Here is a 16,523-nt window from a genome sequence, read left to right as displayed (position 1 = left end):
TGGTAATTCCAACTTCAACACCAGTGGCCGATTTATTCCTGTCTCATGCCCTAGGAGGTGGGAACCAGCAATTGCTAGTGTAGAAGAAACCTAGTCTTAAAAATCAGATTCTTTCCATGTGGATTTCAGTCCTGAGGATCAGCTGGGGACTCCTTTGGTAAGTCCATCTCAGCCTCTCAGTTTATAATCATCGTGGCCTCTGGCAAATCCCTTTATCCCAGTGAGTCTGTTTCTTTGTGTGCACCATGACGCTAATAAGCTCATGGGGGGTTATTGTGAGAGTTGCCAGCACGTGCGTGCTTCACCAACAGATGCTTCCTAAAATGTTTCAGATCCTCTTCCAAACAGCATAGTGTTTTAAAATTGGTATACATTTATATCGAACACGTACTGTTCCTTTTTTAATCTAATAAAATCAACATGTGAATAAATTTAAAATTATTATTTAAGTAAATTTAAATGATCTAGAAAGTAAATGTCTGCTCATACCCCTCCCCAGGTTTACTCATTCATTGTCTCTACATCATGTAGGACGTATAGTGCGGGGAGGAAGTCTAGGAGGAGGGCCAAAATGAAACGAGAGGATGCTGTTTGATTATTTTCTGCCTGTCCTCCAAGGACCTCCTGAGTTAAAAATGCATCTGGCTTCCATTTCCTGCAGAATTTTGCTTATTTGAAATGTTCAAGAAATCAATTGATCCGATTTCAAACAGACTAGGTCTTGCTGGCTGTGTAAAAACCCCAACCCCTTTTGTGTCACTCCCAAGTCTGGACTTCACAAGCAGCCAGTTCCTTTTGTACCTTAGCAAAGGACTTCTTTTTGGCTGCTTACCCTTTGTGCTGAGCCAAGTGTCAGGCTGGGAATTGAGGCAATAAATCTCTGTGACTCCTCATATTTGGAATTTCTCCTATTGCTTCTGATAAGGAAATGACAGCATCTCTCAGCTATATGCATGAACCTCAGAGAAATTTGTAATCCAAATCATGTTTTGCTCACAAAATGGAAAGCAAAACGTGCTAAACCTGGCTTTGAGTTAACCCAGATGGTTTTGAGGGCTTGGGTAGTGAACATAGAAATTATCTTTGCTTTATCGTTGCACTTAGATATTTTTAGAGTGAAAACAAATTCCTCTCTACCTCTTAAAATATTCTGATTAAATCTTTCTCGATTATGGGGGAGAGGGTAGTGGCTGCAAAATTTGTCTTAGGTGAAGTCTTTGGAAAGGATCTTCACCTTCCTGTAGTAGGAACAGACCTCACTCTTGGTCTCATTGCTTCTTCCACCCCCTTCCTGCGTCTACTTTGGTACTTCCAAGTTTCATACTAAGCCCCAGTGACTGACCGAAATAAATGTGATTTGGGATCAACAGTTCCTCAGAAATCCAAAGATTTTCCCAAGACCTATCCACATTTTCTAAGATGACTAATGAAACCAATCCAGGTCTGGCTAACTCCCTGCGTGATCATAACAAAAAGATATTCCCAAAACAACAACAAAAAAAGGAAAACTATATTTTTTTTAAGTTTCTAGTTGCTTTTGAGTATGTTCTATCCAACAACATCACTGAACAACATTCACTCTCTGGCATTTTAGTAGAAGTGGTAAAAATTACTTGGAACAAAAAGCTTCATTCAGTAGCAATCCCTCAGCCCTAGCTCTTGTTTGCCCGAGACCCACACCATACATGAAGAGGAGATCATTTTGATCATCCACGGTCAGAATCCTACACAGGCTTGGCTAGCATTGATATGAGGTCAACTAGCAGGTGACTGCTTTCAAAGGAACTATGGTTTTGAGTCATACTGTATGAGAAACCCATTTAAAATGAGTTTCTTCCTTTCTCCTTAGTCTACAGTCAGTTCCTGATTTTGATTTTGCTGGCACGGGGTAAAATCAATGATTCTGACACATTTGCTATTTGGAGTGAATTGGTATATCCATTCTTTTTACTATTGAGGTAATTGGCTTGAGTTTCACTGATTTAACGAGCTCTTTTCGTGTCAGGCAGATATAGCTTTCTGAACTAGGAAAGCAGAGTCAATGTGTGGTTAATAAAAACAGGTTAATCTAAATTGATCTTAGAATGTATTTTCCACTTATGTTTGACCGTGGGGGTCCCTGATGTCCTAAAAGTTCTTTTCAAACAAAATATTGAAGCCATACAGTGAGAAATCTATCCGAACTTTCCACTTTCACTTACTTAGTTTTTACTTTTCCTCATGTCCATGTCCATGCTATGCCTTGGGACAAGGGAGATTAGGGAATTATTTTGAGGACATTTGGGGGTTAGAAGTCTTTCTTTTGCTTTTTTACACTTAAAATAAAATTTGGAAGCTCTGAGAGAACTAAGGAATTACATGGCAAACACAATTCCTTTGTTTTGCATTTATTATATCATTTCTTTGGTGTCTACCATGAATTAGGCATTAGAGAGAGAGTGGCAAATAAGACCTGCATGATTCTTGTTTTCATGGTGCTTGCATTTCAGTGGAGGGCTTATTATTCAGACAATAAGCCAACCAGATAATTTTAGATAGGGGCAAGGGCTTAGAGAAAAGGAACAGGATCTTGTGATTGGATGGAAGTGGGATTGATGCAACTTTAGATAGGTAGTCAGGGGCAAGGGGAGGGTCTTCTGAGGAGGTGGCATTTGAATGTAACAAAGGAACCAGCCATGTGACACTGGACAGCGTGCAGGCAGAGTGCCTAGCAAGTGTCAAGGCTAGTAATAGTCCCTTATTGTGAGGATTAAATTAGTTAATATGTGTAGAATGCTTAGAAGAGTGCCTGGCATCCATAAATGCTAACTGCTTTTCATTCATTAAACATTCATTGAGTATCCTCCAGGTGCCAGTGTCAGGGCTAGGTGCAAGGAATTAAGAGTTGCATGGAGACTGTCCCAACTTTAGGGTGTTCACTTCAAACTCTGGTGCAGTGATTCTCAATCAATGTCTGGTTTACAGACCATCTGCCTCTTACTCACTGGTCTTCCTTTTTTCCAGTCCTCTCCCCAACAGAATCTACCTAGATAGGTGTAGGGACTGGACCAGAAATCCACATTTTCTACAAGCTTGCTCCAGTTGTTTCTTAGGTCCGTTAAAAGTAGAGAATCATGTCCTAATGCATAGACTGTGACCAATTCGTGGTTCTCTTTAATATAGCACATGTTATAGCATCAAGTATGAGTAATTGTCCCACTGCAAGGAGTACCTCTTAGTACTCAAGTGTAGTTTTGCCCAGTTTATGGAGCCATAAATGTCATGGAATTATGTTTCACAATTAACATTCTGTAATGGTTAGGCCTAACTTTTTTGTTGATCTTGAGCTGGCTGAGGATGTTGTGTGTTTTGGATAAATCTGCTTTTTGGCTATGGTTTGGAAGGTTTGCCTGACACTGTTAAGTGTCATTTAAAACCTGCCAAAAAAAAAATGGCTTTTACCTTTTAGGAAGAATGTGCCAACCAATGTTTGCCAAAGGCTCTTGTATCCTGGAAGAAATTCTACTTGTAAGTAAATTTGCCTAACTGAAATTCCTCCTGTGGGCTCCTCCCTGTACCTATTTTTAAAGTGTAATGTTATCAAAAAGGGAGATGGGAAAAATTTATTTTATTATCTTTCCTTGGCTTCCTACTAGAATGTATCCTATTCATTTTCTTACTTTAGAATGACGTATACATTTCTAAAAGGTCTTAGATGCAAAGGTCTCAAAGAATATTTGATATAAGGACAGATTCATGCTCATCTACTCAAGGCTGAGGGCTACCAGCCTCTCATATCCAGATTGGATCCCAGGCCAGCTTAGCTGTAAGTGAGGCTTCCAATATTTTTCTGAAGAAGCCTTGGTCTGGGAACGGATTTCTCCCATTTAGTTCCTTTTTAAGTTCTTATTTTTCTTCCTTTACTTGTTTCCATCCATAGCTACTCAACAGCTACAGCCAGATAGAATGATGAAAATGGAAGAAAGCTGCCCCTGAAGATGAGGTCAGAAGTGGTAAGGGTGAATAAACTGATGTAAACTTAAGGCAAATTTGAGTCTTAGACACGGATCTGAGAATCTTAGAGTTGAGAGGGTGGTAAAACAAAAACAAAAACAAAAACAGAAAAACAAAAACAAAAACCAAGTTCAGGGACTGCAGCCCAACAATTATTCAGTTTTCTTGTTTAACTCTTCAGGTTGGTAATCCCCCTCACCAAAGAGTATGGAAAATGGGTGGGAAATGTAGACCACATAAAAACCAGTGAAAGATAAAGCTCCACTAAAGCTCAGTCAATATCAGTGAATGATATAAATATGCAGGGCAATGAGAACTCAGCTGTGACACCAGAGGGAAAGAGTATATTAGCCCAGTACTGCTCCCTCAGACACGTTTCTCTTGTCATTTTGACTAGGTTTCATCCGAAAACATGGCTTTGTTTTTTTACACAAATAAAAAGAATGTGTAAAGAGGCCTTTACACAAGGTCTCTTTAGGGAAATATTGGAAGCCTCACTTACAGCTAAGCTGGCCTGGGATCCAATCTGGATGTAAGAGGCTGCTAGCCCTCAGCCTTGAGTAGATGAGCATGAATCTGTCCTTATATCAAATATTCTTTGAGACCATTGCATCTAAGACCTTTTAGAAATGTATATGTCATTCTAATATTTCCTTCCTTAGATTTAATCATTTATCCCAGCTTTTACATTTTTATTCATTCAGTGAAGATTTGCTCCGGGCCCAGTGTGTGCCAAGGACAGTTCTAATTGCTGGGGACACAACCCTAAAGAAGACGGAAAGGCCCTTGTCTTTATACAGTTTACACACCACTGAATTTCATTTCTTTTTCTTCTACAAAAATGATCATAGCTAGTTAGTATCCATGAGACAGGTAAAAATGTTGAAAGGAGCCCTTCTCTGTATAAGTGGGGACCTGGCAAAGGAACTGTAGTCCCAATTTCCTTGGAATTCGGTGTCCCTTTGGTTTTCTCTGCATATGAATCCAGTAATTTCTGTGTCCATTTAACAACTACTGTTTACTCAATTTTGGCTCTATCCCACATTTACTGGTGATTTTGGCTAAGTCTTTGTACTCCAAAAGTGTTTTCTTGCTCTTATCAATCAGGCACGGATGATATGATGGCATTGTCCCCAAACCTTTGAGGCCCATCTCAGTACCATATAGCTGCCTGACCCAGTTCAAGACGGTGCCTCCCACAAAAGAGCCGCTGACTCACAAACCCAACACATTGCTTCCCTGATTCCACTGTAACATTTCTTTCTCAAGAGTATAAATCTCAGACTGATATTTAACATTCCTTTGAACTGAACCATGGATTTGTACCTTGTACTTCTTAAGAGCCTGGAGAGCTCTGCTTCCATTATTCATATTTATAAACATGTTGTAAACAGAAGGCACGATTTTATAATTCTCTAGTCATGGGTCTTTGAAACTATTTTACAAAAGAACATTTAGAAACATCACACCGGCTCCGGCTGATTGTCTAGTTCAGAATTCTCTCTCAGAGTGGGATTCTATGTGGTAGCCAGGTACCACGGTGGCTGTACATGGCTCATTCTTTAAAAAGTGGTAATGTAGCTTAAAGATTCTTGAATTTAAAATTCTGAAATCAAATTAACTAATACAATTAGAGGGTTAGAGGACTACAAGTTTTGGAAAACTCATTGTACCTCAGGCTTCCCTGTTTTGGAAAATGATATTACTACTTATCTAGTTGCTCAAGCTCAAAGTTTAAGAGACATTCTTTTTTTTTTCATCAAAAATTCTGAGAGTTTATGTAGCCCTTTTTCAAATTTATATTTATTTTGATAAATGCATAATAACATTCCAAATTTAAGTTTTGAGGTAAGCTATGATTAAATGACATTGCATGATTCACAAAAGATAATGTTGAAAAACTGATTTTATTTCCCTAAAAAATTGTTTCTCAGAGTTATTGCAGTTTTTATAGTCTGATGTTATTTGGACGGCAACATCACTTTTTTCTTTTTCTTTCTTTCTTCTTTCTTTCTTCTTTCTTTCTTCTTTCTTTCTTTCTTTCTTTTCTTTTCTTTCTTTCTCTTTCTTTCTCTCTTTCTTCTTCTTCTTCTTCTTCTTCTTCTTCTTCTTCTTCATTGTAGTAAGAACAGAAAACATGGGATCTACCTTCTTAATAATTTTTTAAGAGTAATAATGTAAAATAATAAAAAATACCTAAAAAATAATTTTAAGGTAATAATTATTTTAAGGTACAATATGGTTAACAATAAGCACAATGTGATACAACAGCTCTCTAGAACTTACTCATCTTGAACAACTGACACTTTATACTCATTTGGTAACAACTTTCCATTTCCTCTTCCCCCCAATCCCTGGCAACCACCATTCTATTTCTGCTTCTATGAATTGGACTACTTTAGATACCTAGGAAATGTTCTTGAGATGTCCTTTTCTCACACAGCCAGTGCATCAGCTAGTTTTAGGACCTCTCCATATAGAGGCATCCTGAGCCACTATTACTAAGGTGCCATCATGTTTTGCCTGGACCATTGTTATAACCTCCTCACTGGAGTCCCTGCCTCCACTCTTGCTCCGGTCTAATCTGCCCAGAGAAATCAGAATGATGATTAAAAGATGTAGACCAGACCCTGTCAAAACCATCCCATGCCTCCCTACTGAATTTCTGTGAACTCTGAGTTGCCTCCACAGCCTGCAAGGCATGCATACTATGGCCCTGCCCTCCTCCTGGACACCATCTTGTTAGTCATTGTGCTCTGGCCGGTGGTCTCCTTGCTATTCTGGAACAAGCCCAGCTGGCTCCCAACCCTGGGACTTTCCACTTGCTTCTCTCTCTGCTTGAACTCCCTTTCAGATCTCTGCACAAACTGGCCTCCTTCAGACCTCTGATCAAATGTCATCTCAGAGAGGTCTGCCTGGGTCATTCGATTTAGAGCAGTGCTCTCTACTCCTATGGTAATGGTTTTTCTTCGTTACCAGACACAGTATTACATATTTATTTTTTTCTTGTTTATTGTGTTCTCTTCAACTAGATAGAATAGTTAGCTCTGAAGCTGGAATGTCATTTCTGACCTCATTCACTGCTAAATCCCCTAAACTTAAAATGGTGCCAGATGCATAGTAGATTTTCAACACATGTTTGTTTAGTGAATTAATACTTTTTTCCCCCCAACTATTACTTTACTGATATTACTATGTTTAAGTTACATGGAAAAGACAACCAATCAGTTCTGCCCCATTTCAGGAAAAGTTTCCAGTCAACACCAATTATGTGGTGACAAAGAACTAGGAACGGTGACATCTTTGGGTCACGACTGACAAAGAAGGATGGGCTCCGGTGCTATGGTTCATCTCCAACAAGAATATGGCACAGCGACCAGCACAAGCCATACTAACACTGAACCTTTAGCGCTGGTCACAAACTTGGGTCTCTTCCCTGAAGCTAGCAAATCAAGTGAAATAAGTGGGTTTAAATAAAAAAACATTTTTTTAAATGAAGCCCAAATAAGTTTAAAAATCATGCTCTTGACACATTTTCCTTTCAAAATTTACATAAAACACACTTTTTCACTCTAACAGCTCAGATTTTTTTCCCTCACATAGCCCATCATGTAGCTGCAGGTAGACTATTCTGCCTCAAGATGTAAACATAGGGAAAAAAAATTAACGGCATCTGCATAATATTCTCTTTACACACTGCTGCTGGATGGAAAATTGAAAAGTAAAAAAAAAGAAAGAAAGAAAGAAAAAAAGGTTCCCTCTTAGATTCTCACAACCTCTTGTTATGCAGTTCATGAACCCGACCCTGATGCTAAGATGACAGTGTATGTAAGTAGATTTTTGTTATTTTCCCAGTGAAGGAGACCTGGGAAAAGATGGAGTTATCTCTTCTTCTTCAAGAGTTATCAGATGGTACATGCTCCTCGGAGCCCTCACTCTCTCATACTAGAGCACGTTCCAGGATCACACGGCCGTCCTTAGAGTGCTGGCTGTCTTCAGTGGTGAACTCATAGATCCATCCCAGTTTGCTATTGCAGTTCTTGCAGCTCACATCTCGAACCATGTGGTGGCCAGTGAGCATGACCCAGTCTTGAACTTCACTGTAGTGCAGGTTAACTACCTTGTTAAAAAGAAATGCTCTGCCAGTGGCACCTGTGAACCGAGTGGAGATGAGCTCTGAGCAGTTGGTCAGGATTGTATCGCAGTTTGCAGAAGAAAACAGACAGGTACCACCGATATGATTGAGGAAAATTCTGCCCATTTTTATAGCTGAGGTTCTAAAAACCCCAAGCGGCTCTGAGATCTGTGGCCGCCAGCTGCTCTTTGCTCCTCAGCTGGGATGAAGCGAATTAATACTTTTTACTATGCTTAAGGTCTAATTAATCTTTTACTTCTACCATATTTGTACAAGGAACTTCTTTCTAATTCAAAGTATCAGGTGGTAGTCATCTTGTATAAGATTTTATTGTTGAAAGAAACTATAATTGTGGGGCAAGCAGAGACCTAAAAATTGAGATATATGGACCTTCAGTGATTCACTTATTTTTTGAAGCTGTTTAAAATTTCTGTGCTTCAATTTCCTTAATTTCTCAAATAACGTTGATAGTAAACTTTATCTAGCTTAATTCTGAGTTTGCTGTGATGATTAACTATATGCAAATACTTGGAATGACATAAAAAATCTATTAAAGTGAGATAGTAATATTTTACTCTACTATATTTTAATTATTACCCTTTATTTCTATAGCTCTGTCTACATGTTTATTTTCCTTCATTATCAAGAATCTTTATATCAGCAGATCTTAGCATATTATAAATACACAATACAAAGAAACCACTAGTGCTTTGTTTTGGTAACCATTCTCTAGTGTTTGGTTTATTGAGGTAAGAAATAGTTTAGTAACAGAAGTCTTAGATAAGAAGCTAAAAGAATTAGCAAGGACCAGGTTTTTAAATCCAAGCAAATCTCTGATAAAAGAGTCTGAAGTGAGGGGGGTTGAACTTCAGTCCACCAGCAAAGATGTGAGGTTTAGGCAGGAGCCCTTTGGTGAGGACTCTTGGGAGGCCGAAATAGGCAGGAGCGCAGAGTTCATGTGCACAGGCCAAGGGCAGCATCCAGGAAGACAAGCGAAACATAAATCTCCCTGGGTGAGCTCTTCACTTCACTGCAAATGCCATGAGTGTTATTATTTACTGCATTTCTGGACAATAGACCAGAATATCAAGTCTTCTGTCCTGGCTTCTATCCCACCCGTAGGACCATTTAAGAAAAACCCATACAGTCACTGCCCATCCTCTCTGTATTTGCTCTTGTGATCACATACCCTGGATAACTCTAACTCTAAAATTCAATCTGGTTTGAAAGAACTCCCAAACAGTGTAAATTACATTTTAATTTTTTCCCTACTTTATAGATGAAGAAAGTAGAGCACAGAGAGGTTAATCGAGTTGTCCAAGGCTGCATAACAAGTTGGAAGTTGATTCCAAGTTGTTGCTCTTTTTGTGTAGGTAGAAGCATGTCTTTATCCACAGGAATTGATTTCATTTGGAAGAATCAGAAAAAAACTCATTGCTTCAGTATGTATTTTATGAGTTTTTTCAGACATTGACCTGGGACCTCATAACTATTTACAGGTAACAATTGTTTTGGTAACTGTCCAGCTATACGGCTTACTGCTTGGGCAGCCTCAGGCAAGGTTCTTAAATTTTTTTGTATCTTGTGGTTATATTTCCTTTCTGGGAAAATGCAGATAATAATTGTATCTATCTCATTGGGTTGCTCTGTATAACTGAACATATATAAAGTATCAGAGCAGTGCCTGGTACATAGTAAGTGATATATACATATTTATTTTTATAGTACCTAGATACAAATGTGGACAATACCAGAGTACATTAGAACTTATTCTTAGGGGTTGTCATCTTGAACATAGTTTTGTAAAAAAAAGAAGTCGTGTCCAAAAGAAAGCACTTCATTGTCGTCTCCAGATGCAGTAATACAAAGCCATCACTAGATGGCAACTGTAATCCGTTGTAACTTCAGCTGCAGTGGTTTTAGCAAATGGGTCCAACCTTGGAATCTATTTTCTGTGCCTCACAGCATTGTGAACTCAGGCTGCCTCTTCCCCACAAGGTGGGCCTTTAACAGAACTGTTTTGGTCAGCAAAGTTTGCCTTCTGTGGCCACTTTTGGTGGCTCCCAGTCCTCCTGACCGTAGCCTCACAGAAGCCTGGGTTTCTGTGCCTCCATCCCTTGTGAAATTGCGTATCAGGAGTGCTCTTGGACAAGGTCAGAATCCTGTGTTAAGATTAGTCAGTGGTTCTTCAAATGTATCGCTTCAGCATCACCTGGGAACTTGTTAACATGTAAATACTTGGTCCCCATCCCAGACCTGCTGACCAGGAATCAGTTTTAACAAGCCCTGCTGATGATTCTGATGTCTGTGGAAGTTAGAGAACCGCTGAGATGAAGCAATGTTCAGCATCATACACATGTTGGCACTGGGTGGATCCTCGGAGAATATTTTGTACAACCCTCTCATTTTGTTGAGAAAGCAACTGAGTCCAGAGAAGTTAAATGACTCACTGAAGACCACAGGGTTAGGCTTGTGGCAGAGCCAGGTCCCAGGGCTGCCAAGTTGTATCCTCCAGCTTTTCCCACCCTCACCCAATTTCCCCCTCACAACTAAGGCTACCAAGTACATATTTTAGCCTGATTCCTACTCAGGAAGGAAAAACAAACTTTTATCTTTTTATACAGGAGTGGATTCACTCATTACAACTGACATTTCTACAGGGATAAAAAATGAAGTGTGATGTGCGCATGTGTGTGTTGGAAGAGTGTGTGTGTGTGTTGGAAGTGAGGGGGATCAAGTAAAAAATGTCACATTCTCAGTGGTAAAGGAGAGGCATTTATGCAGGATACCCGGGGAAATAGGTAAGTGCGGCCAAGGCAGGCAAAGGCATTAGGGAAGACCTGTGAGAGGAGGAAGCTTCAGAGCCGAACTTTAGGGGGTGATGGGTAGGAGTTCACCAGGAAAAGCAGGGAGGGGATATTCAAAAAGAGAGCTCAGCATGTGCAAGGCGTGGGGTCATGAAACAGTGTGGCGAATCACAAGAGTTTGGTTTGATGGTGGGGTAGGGTGTATGTGGAGGAATTACCATATTATAAATAATAATGACATTGCTACTACTACTAATTGCTGACACTTATTGAATATTAACTATGCACCAAGTGTTGCACTAAACATTTTACATCTACTATTAATTTAATCCTTAAACAACTTTGTGAGTGTCTACTCTTATTCCTATTTCATAGATGACAATAGAAACACATGTACTGTTCTATTTTCCTTAAAATCAAGTGTTACTATTTTCCATTTCTTAGACAGACATTGAACATGGAAAAAGAGCCTTGATATTTACTTGTTCCACAACGATCTCCATAATGCATAGTAAGTATATATTTTTGAGGCAAGAGGAATATGTTCTTAGTACATATAATTTTATTATAAGTGTATTTTTCTTTTTTTAAAAAAGATTTATTTATTTATTTGACAGAGAGAGACACAGTGAGAGAGGGAACACAAGCAGGGGGAGCGGGAGAGGGAGAAGCAGGCTTCCTACTGAGCAGGGAGCCGGATATGGGGCTTGATCCCAGGACTCTGTGATCGTGACCTGAGCCAAAGTCAGACGTTTAACAACTGAGCCACCCAGGCACCCCAAACGTATTTTTCGTAAGTGCCTAAAATCAGGAGGATTTTGACAGCCTTTCTTTTTTATTTTATTTTTTTATTATGTTATGTTAATCACCATACATTACATCATTAGTTTTTGATGTAGTGTTCCATGATTCATTCCTTGCGTACAACACCCAGTGCTCCATTCAGTACGTGCCCTCTTTAATACCCATCACCAGGCTAACCCATCCCCCCACCCCCTCCCCTCTAGAACTCTCAGTTTGTTTCTCAGAGTCCATAGTCTTTCATGGTTCGTCTCTCCCTCCGATTTCCCACCCTTCATTTCTCCCTTCCTACTATCTTTTTTTTTTTTTTTAACATATAATGTATTATTTGTTTCAGAGGTACAGGTCTGTGATTCAACAGTCTTACACAATTCACAGCGCTCACCATAGCACATACCCTCCCCAATGTCTATCACCCAGCCACCCCATCCCTCCCACCCCCCACCACTCCAGCAACCCTCAGTTTGTTTCCTGAGATTAAGAATTCCTTTCTTTTTTTAACTCAAGGAATGAATGTCTCATTATTCTTTGGTCTCTCAGAAACTGTGGAAGTAGCCAGGTTTTTATGATAATAGATGATTTGTGTTTGAAAAGTGGCAAAGAAAGCTCATGTCAATGATTTGACTCACTGAAGAAAGGAAGCTAAGTAATGACTGAGTGATCTGGTCTGAAATCATTGGCTTGGTTATATTTTTGGCTTAGACTGTGTAAACATTCTCTATGAATGTGCTTTTCACATATTAAATGGATATCAGTCAATATTAGCATCTCTCCTTCCTTGCACGGGAGTACTACCCACAACCAAACTAAAAACTCAAGTTATAAAGTTCTGGTAGGATTTGGAATTCCTAGCTCTTCCTAGGTAAGCTTACAGAAATTCCTGGAGTCTTTGGGATACTTTTCAGTGATTTCATTTTTTTCCTGAGAAAGTAATTTTTTCTGCTCCTTAGCTTTCCCATCTGCAAAATATTGGTGTTGGATGAGATAATCTAGAAAGCTCCTTTCTTTGGATTTATGATTTTAATGATTAAATGGCCCAAACCCTCATTGCTGAGGGTTTTTTTGTAGTAAAAATTTAGTGTTCTTTCCATAAAAGAAGTTATCAAACCAAATATTTCTCCATGAATTTTTAATTGGGATGCCTAAAATACTCTACATTTAACTTTTGAGGATCACTAAGACCCTATCTAGCTCAAAGATGTGATTATATGATATGTTCCCACATGACATTTTACACGTCTCCGGGGCTAAGAACCAAGGCCAGTTTTAGGTAGACGACGCCTTTGGAAATAATGGATGGCCAACTGGTTTCAAGTCTGAAGAGTTGCACTTTACATGGTGCTGAACTTTTCTGATTGCTGCAGTAACAATTCAGAGCTTCAGAGCTTGAATCTTTACACGTGTCCACAGCTGAGGGCAAACCACTTTTCCAAGAAAATCCTGAAAACCTAACTCAATTTTGACCTTTCTTGTCTAGAGAATTTGAATAGTCCACAGGGTGCTTTATCTTGAATCAAAGGAAGGGCAATAATGCCTGAAAGGAGAACCTATAAGATGTATTATCATTTCTAAACTTTGTGATTAGAAACAAAATTTGCATTTTACTCCTCTCAAACAATTTTTGCCTTTCTCATTTATAGGCACTTTTGGAGTTGATTACAAAAGTTTTTCTATTTACTTATTACAAAAGCAATGCATGTTTATTCTGGAACTGTTATAGAAAAGCGTAATTAAGGACATAGAGATGTCTACGATTCTGCCACCCACAGTTGGTTATTTTCTTTTTCTTTTATTCTAGGTAAGCAAGAACATTAGGGAATTGGCAATAAGTTCTACATTATATTTTGAAAACTTCTTTTAAAAATTAACATATAATTAGCTAATTTGCACAATTTTTAATCTCTACCTTCAAAGGCAGCACATTACTATCATTGTATAAAAAGTTATAAAACTCTGTAGTTTTTACTGTTTTCGTATTTTCAGTGCCATTTTGACTTAAGTCCCTTTCTGTTTGTTTTCATTCTCCTTATTTATTTATTTGTTTGTTTGTTTATTTATTTGACAGAGAGAGACACAGTGAGAGAGGGAACACAAACAGGCGGAGTGGGAGAGGGAGAAGCAGGCTTCCCGTGGAGCAGGGAGCCCGATGCGGGGCTCGATGCGGGGCTTGATGCAGGGCTCGATGTGGGGCTCGATCCCAGGATCCTGGGATCATGACCTGAGCCGAAGGCAGACGCTTAACAACTGAGCCACCCAGGCGCCCCTTCATTCTCCTTTTTCCAAAAAATATTCAAGATCATTTCAGCCCACTTTCTTCCACGTGGGTATAATATATAGAGGAAAGCACACCTCTGAAATTCATACCACACTGTTTTGGGGTTTTTGTGTTTTTTTTTTTGTTTTGTTTTGTGTTTTAACATAAGACCTTTGCTTTATAAACAACAGGCAAGTTTCAACACACTGGGAGCAGCCTTATGAAGATTTCTGTCATAACATATAGAAAAATATTGTAACATAAAGAAAATAACAAAAATTTTTGTTGCAACTTTTAGAAAGTGAAGTGTAACTTCTCCTTCATATAATCTTTGATAGTATGTATTTTTCAAAAACCTGTTCACAAGCCTACCAACTCTCTACTCTTTGAGGGCAGAGCTCTGGTCTTATTACCCAATATTTCTTCAATGTCTAGAGCTATTCCTGATCCAATGTGTTTGCTGGATAAACACTTGTGGAGCTGAAATGGATAAAATAGAATAAATTCCAAATATTTTAATATTTTTGTGATAGGTTGCCTTGTGATTTCTAATAGCATTGCAGTAAGAGGCAGCAATGGTTAAGAGCTTAGCTTCTGCTCTCTGCTGCTAATTTTCAAATCCCCAAATGAGATAATCTTGGTCTAACTCTCAGCATAGTGCTGAGTTCACATAATAAATGCCAAGTAGATGTTAGCTTTCAGTGATTTGGGCTTTTTTTTTTTTTTTTTTACTATATATATATTTGTCTCCTAAATAAGAACCCATTTTTTTTCCCTGAGGACTTTCAGTTAGATTTTTCAAAACAGGAATAAGCTCCTTCTTTAGTGGTTATATATAAAATATCTTAAAGAATTGGTAGGGGGAATAAAATATGCCATATTTTATAATAAATTTATATATAATTGCTATTTTACATTACCTGTATCACCTAAAACTCCAACGTCTCATTCACTCATAATATTTAATGGGAACATATTTTAAAATAAAGTGTGCTACAGAGTCATAAATATAATTTATAGTTCTTTCCATGGTCCTTGTACTCTAAGCCTTTCAAGCATTCAGCAAGTATTAACATGACCCCTTTTAATGAATGAGCGATTTGAGGCATCAACTAATGACATCTGACGTTTCCCTTGCATGCGGAAGATACATGAGAATGACCAAATTGCAACTCTGAATCCGCATTGCTCTATGTGTAACAGAATCTTTGGAAATTTGTCTCAGCCACATCAAGACAGATGCATAAACTAGCCTAGTACTGTGAAAAGTCTGAACAATGGAATCCTCTAGTCCAGCTCTATCCAATAGAAACAATGGGAGCTATTCAGACAATAGAAACTAAGAGAAACATATATGACTTCACATTTTCTAGGAGCCACATTAGAAAAATTAAAAGAAACAGGTGAGATTAGTTTTAGTATGTTTTATTTAACTCAAGATGTCCAAAATATTATCATCTTTATGTGCAATCGATACAAGAGGTATTGAGATACTTAACGTTCTTTGTGTTTTCATTGAAAGTCTTAGAAATCCTGTGTGTATCTTACACTCACAATACATCTCAACTGGGACTAGCCACATTTCAAGTGCTCAAGCCATGTGACTCATGGCTACGATATTGGGCAGTGCTGCTCTAGTCATTTCAGCTTAGGAGGCACCAGAGGGCAGGAGCATGGCGTAGAGGCAAGGAGACAAAGACCAGTTTGGATTATTGTGTGCCTGTTCTTGGCTCTGACATTTGATATTGAAGTGGCTGTGAACAGTGATTTAGTGTCTCTGGGTCTCAAATTTCTACTGCCTGTAATGGAGATTGTTAGTAGCTGCCATACTTCTCTTAGGAGGCTGGGGGGAAGATTAAATAAGATATTGTATGTGTAAGTGCTCTGTTAGATCATAAAGCACCATACATATGTAAGGCATTATTACCCCTGTTATTGTAGATTTACTCTCATGACTTGCCCAAGGCCACATTCCCAGTTGGTAGGAGAATCAAGGATAGAATCTGGGGCTTCTGACTTCCAGCCATCTGCTTCAACTAAAGCTGTTCGTACCAAGCTAGCTTTAAAAACAAAACAAAACAAAACAAAACAAAACAAAACAAAACAAAACAAAACACCTCCAAACCTTTCTACTTCAAAAAAGAAATAAGGAAGAGAGTGTCACTAAGAAATAAATTCCATATAATAGTTAGGGTCTTCTTGACCACTGTCATAATGTTCTGAAGTTAAAATTATACATATAGGATATTTATATACTTATATATCAGAATTACAACCATCAAGGATTGGACTTTATTGCTGTCATATAATATAAAACCCATGTTCTCAATGTTTCAAACAACTTTTAAATTGAATTGTGGTTTCCCCACTCTACTTACCTCCAAAATATAGTAGAACCACGAGAAAGCCCTTCTGCAGTGGGCTTGATTAATAAAACAGATCAATTCAGCAGATTTTCCATGGATAGTTTTGGTTACAGATGTAGTTCATTAATTCCCATGTGTGAGACACCTCTCTAGTGTCAGTCCAAGAG

At 38.5% G+C, this 16,523-nt stretch overlaps 1 protein-coding gene, 1 long non-coding RNA gene and 1 pseudogene across 13 annotated transcripts in view; 1 reads left to right on the top strand and 2 right to left on the bottom strand.

Moving 5' to 3' along the window:
* The window catches only part of COL8A1 (collagen type VIII alpha 1 chain), a 163,145-nt gene that overhangs the window by 38,884 nt on the left and 107,738 nt on the right, over positions 1-16,523 (bottom strand). The gene's annotated exons all lie outside the window — the stretch shown is intronic.
* LOC141372687 (uncharacterized) lies at positions 32-14,971 on the top strand. The gene is made up of 3 exons (XR_012378107.1): positions 32-157; positions 11,380-11,446; positions 13,802-14,971. It is a non-coding gene; the product is annotated as an uncharacterized lncRNA (long non-coding RNA).
* Positions 7,934-8,267, bottom strand: LOC112821218 (protein yippee-like 5 pseudogene; annotated as a pseudogene).

The sequence above is a fragment of the Callorhinus ursinus genome, unplaced genomic scaffold, assembly GCF_003265705.2.
Source record: "Callorhinus ursinus isolate GAN/ISIS: 27379988/994484 unplaced genomic scaffold, GSC_fseal_2.0 scaffold1, whole genome shotgun sequence".
Taxonomy (NCBI): domain Eukaryota; kingdom Metazoa; phylum Chordata; class Mammalia; order Carnivora; family Otariidae; genus Callorhinus; species Callorhinus ursinus.
The sequence above is the reverse complement of the archived record's forward strand: the minus strand, read 5'-3'. Positions and strand labels throughout refer to the sequence as shown.